Source organism: Clupea harengus, chromosome 19 (genome assembly GCF_900700415.2).
Source record: "Clupea harengus chromosome 19, Ch_v2.0.2, whole genome shotgun sequence".
Lineage (NCBI taxonomy): Eukaryota > Metazoa > Chordata > Actinopteri > Clupeiformes > Clupeidae > Clupea > Clupea harengus.
The window spans coordinates 5623617-5628616 of record NC_045170.1 but is presented as its reverse complement, the minus strand read 5'-3'; positions in this window follow the sequence as shown (position 1 = coordinate 5628616).

Below are 5000 nucleotides of genomic sequence, written 5' to 3'. Positions count from 1 at the left end.
TGTGTGTGTGTGTGTGTGTGTGTGTGTGTGTGTGTGTGTGTGTGTGTTGCGTGTGTGTGTGTGTGTGGATATGAAAGCATACAGAGTACACACAGACTGTTTGCTCTGTGAGACACATAAACGCACAAATGGTGGGCAGGCGGACAGACACACTGTTGGCCTGGCAGTTACTGAAAGACCCCCCCCCCCCCCCCCCCACACACACACACACACACACACACACACACTTCCCTTCTCTATTCTCCACTCCTCCCCTCTCCTCTCTTATCATCTCATCTTTCCTCTCTTCTCTCCTCTCATCACCTAATTACTCCGATCCCAGATACCACCTACCTCATCTCCTCTCTTCTCCTCCTCTCTCCTCCTCTCCTCTCATCCTCTCATCCATCTCCTCTCTCTCCTCCCCTCATTTCTCCGATCCCAGATACCACCTCATCTCTTCTCTTCTCCTCCTCTCTCCTCTCTTCTCTCATCCTCTCATCCATCTCCTCTCTCCTCTTCTCCTCCTCTCCACTCTGCCCTCTCATCAGTCACAGGGCAGCTTCAACATGCGGCTCCCTCCTGCTGTCCTGTCTGTCTGTGTGCCTGTATGCCATTCTGTCTGTCTGTCTTCCTGTATGCCATTCTGTCTGTCTGTCTGTCCATCTGTCTGTCTGTATGGCATTCTGTCTGTGTGTTTGTTTGTCTGTCTGTTTGACTGACTGTCTGCAATTCTACCTGTCTGCCTGTATGCCATTCTATCTGTCTGTCTGTGTGTGTGCTTGTATGCCATTCTGTCTGTCTGCCTGTCTGTCTGCCTGCCTGTCTGTATGTCTGTCTCTCTTTACTCCCTTTCATAAACATCTTCCTCCTTAATGTTTACCACAAAAGAACAGCAAGGGAACAAAGAGGTTCAAAAGGGGGGAAGAAGAAAAGTGAAAGTCTGAGAGTGATAAAGCAATACTACAAAACATTTCTTCTTCTGTGTGTGTGTGTGTGTGTGTGTGTGTGTGTGTGTGTGTGCCTTTCCGCATCTCAGCTGCCTCCTCTGGTTAGGGGAAGATTAGAGGCAGATCTGAGTCTCCCTGAAGTCTAAGGCTTCATCAGAGCGTTCCTGTCTGACAGAACTCACACACACACACACACACACACACACACACACACACACACACACACACACACACACACACACACACAGTCCTGTTTTCCTATGCTCCTGCTTACATCACATCTCCAGGCAGTCTGGAGGTAAGGCAGAGCTGTCTGTCTCCCAGATGGGGAGGGGGGATTCAGGCAGAATGACGCATGGGAAGGGGGCCTCAAACAAAACACCCATGTGGTATCTGACAGGCTCCAACAATAACGCTTGTCAGGATCATATTTTTTTCTTCTAATACATTTTCAAACTCACCAACATGTTTTTTTTTGTTTTTATATTTTTCATTTTCTATGTAGTGTAGTAGACAGTATGCACAAGTTTGCATATCACTAGATACCTGTATTCTTCTATGCCTGCCAACCTCTATTTGTAGGTTATAATGACTTATCAGTCTTTAATGTTTATAAGATATGTTGCTATGCGATAATCTTTGTTTAGGGCTTTCAATATTTACAATTACTGGTTGGATTTAATTTCTTCCTCCCATAATTGAATATAACGCACCTGATTAGTAGTATCTCCCTCCAACACCCTTTCTACTCTTGGAAACACTAAAAGCCTTTTCATGTGTCCCTGCCAAGCTCTTTACTCCACAGGGGAAAGACCAACACGGCCTGCACCTCAGGGGGACGGGCATAACCCTCACACAGATATGAGTGTGTGTGTGTGTGTGTGGGTGTGTGTGTGTGTGTGTGTGTGTGTGTGTGTGTGTGTGTGTGTGGTGTGTGTGTGTGTGTGTTTTTGTGTGTGTGTGTAATATCCCAAAAGAGGGACTTTTCTCTGGAGTCTGTGAAGCAGACAGAGAGGAGCCCAAACAACCAGACCAGACCAGAGCCACTTCAGCTGGCCACTATGTGAGGGATAATGGCCGCCGACGTGTCCCCTGCTATAGGAAACTAATGGACGAGGCGGAGGCGGAGGCGGAGAAGAACTCCATGATGCAAAACAGAGTGGACTTTCCTCTGCCAAAATCCATTCATTTCATAGAGCGGGACAGTTCCCCAGCCGTTACCCTGCTATACCCTGGTGGCCACATATTAGATTTATGCATGCCGGTCTGGCCCACAAAGGAACCATTTGGTTCTGTTTAAAAAGAAGGCAACCTGTATATTTAGTAGTATAGCTTTCTTTAGTCACGGACCAGGATGACGTCGGGTAGTTTTCTTGGTTACAGTTGATCCCACTGTTGCTAGGTCTGAATCCTTTAGCTTTCTGGCTGTTTCTGAGACTATGCTAACTAGCTTGCCAGCTTGCTAGGTCTGAATCCTTTAGCTTTCTGGCTGTTTCTGAGACTATGCTAACTAGCTTGCCAGCTTGCTAGGCCTGAATCCATTAGCTTTCTAGCTGTTTCTGAGACTATGCTAACTAGCTTGCCAGCTTGCTAGTTCTTCAGATAACTCGTTATGTAACCACAGAAATCATCATCAGCGTTTACACCACTTGGCAAAATGAGGGACTGCATTTATTTCGTTCAATCATTGGCTTGCCTAAATGCAGACTCACTGTAGTTGGGCAGCTCTTCAATCAACCGTTATTCACTATGGTTGTTATAGTAACCGTTCAAAGTTGTCATAGATAACATAGAATGGAGATTAAACTTTTCCACCGGATCTACTTCATAGGTGTCCCGTTATCGAGAAATTACACCAGCCAGCCAATCAGAATATAGTCGTCTCCGAGGTATAAGATGGTAATTTTATTGAATATCTGTTGCTTACTCTTCATCACATTCGTTCCCAATACAAATGTTTTAATATTTATCATGCCAATAACATTAACTAAATTTGAGTTTGAGAGAGTGATATTGAGACAGAGAGATTTAGAGAGAGCTGGAGAGAGAGAGAGAGAGAGAGAGAGAGAGAGAGAGAGAGAGAGAGAGGGAAGGGCATATATACTAGAGGAAGGAGGAGGCACAGGAGGAGGTGGCACAGGAGGAGGTGGCAATTAGGAGGAAGTGACATTCAAATGAAAGTAGGCACACAGAGAGGAGCCAAGCTTCAAACGAAGGTCAGAGAGGTAGAGTGTGTGTGTGTGTGTGTGTGTGTGTGTGTGTGTGTGAGAGAGAGAGTGTGTGTATGTGTGTGTGTGTGTGTGTGTGTGTTTGTGAACGAAGGTCAGAGAGGTAGAGAGGAGAAAACACACACTGGGACCAAAACCCAGGAGAGGTCATAAAGAGGAGCAGAGAGAGGAAGAGAGAGAGAGAGAGAGAGAGAGAGAGAGAGAGAGAGAGGAAGAGAGGGCTAATTAGTGGATCATCCTGTGTGTGTGTGTGGATGGTTTTTGAGGAGGTATTTTCCACAGGGGGTATACCCCAGGTATCCTTAATTAGATGCAATGACACACACACACACACACACACACAGACACACACACACACACACGCAATCACACACTTCTAATAGCACACACTCTTCTAAAGTGTCCGGTGAAATTAGTACAGACGGAAGCAGAGACGTAAAGAAGCCCCCCAGTCCCCCTCTATCAGTGATACTGTGGCTGAAGGATGAGACTTCATCAGGACCTCGTGCACCTCACAAACAGATCACTAATACTAGCTGCCTATTTGATCTGGTTTAGGGCATTAATGTAGCCTGACGATGTCATACTCATAATTCTAGTCAGAATATGAGTCTGATACCGCTCCGTTGGACTGTGATTATGGGGCGTGTTTCAACCGAACCAGGAAAAAAAATGCCTCTTCGCTCAATTGGATATATCTAGAACCAATCAGAGCAACGTAGTATGACCATAACGTAGACCATGGGGCCAGCTGATACATTAAACTTTTACCGGATCCCGTAGGAAGGACGACAAAAACATATTTTCGATCGACAAATGCCTTGATCGCGTTTCTCTGTTCCTCTTTCAAAATGAATGTGCTGTCAATGTCTTCTAAAACAGACTCGAATTTCCACATTTCAGCTCTCCAACGGCAGCCATGTTTGTTGAAAACGAATTCACCCCAAAAGCTCTTGGTGACGTGGTTGATTACGTTAGGGTTGATCATCTGTCCATCATCGTATAAAGCCCGCCCTGACAATTTGATTGGTCTATCTATCTCCTCACAGATTTTTGTGAGGAGATAATTTCTCCCCAACGGAGCGACACCAGACCGAACTTCCCGACCAAAAAATGTGTGGGCGTGGCTAAGTTCGTCTGGCATCCAGGCTAGCATTAATGCATACTCATTAGCTTCTGTGGTTTAGATACATAGTCATGGTCTGCACCCAAGACACACACTCACAGCCAAAGAAGTGATCCAATGACCAACAGTCATCATGCATACTACATACTACATAGTCATGCATACTACATAGCCATGCATACTACATACTTCATCAGTCATGCATACTATATACTTCATCAGTCATGCATACTACATACTTTATTCAATTTCTCTAGCCTTGTCCTTCTTTCATATCATCATATCAGATCATATCATCTCTTTTTGCCATCTTCTGTCTTTTTCAATATGTGTGCTAATGTGCTCTCGTTTGATGTTTCTCTCTGTCTTTGTCTTTGTCTTTGTCTTTGTCTCTCTCTCTCTCTCTCTCTCTCTCTCTCTCTCTCTTTCCTCTGTTCAGGGAAATACCTCCTTTTAAAACCTCACTGGAACTATCCCATTTAAACCCTCTTCCACACACACTACGCCTCGGAGACACACTCATTCGCAGAGGCGGCGGTGGCGGTCGGCGGTGGCGGTGGATTTGAGACGAGCCTCATCCTGTCTGCGTTGGGAGCTCCTCGGGAGCTTCTCGTTCATCACAAACCGTGACTGATTCTTCCTAGCAGGCGCCGACCGCGGCAGCCGTTGGAGCCGTCCTCCCCAGATACGGCAGGTATCGATCGGCTCACATTTACA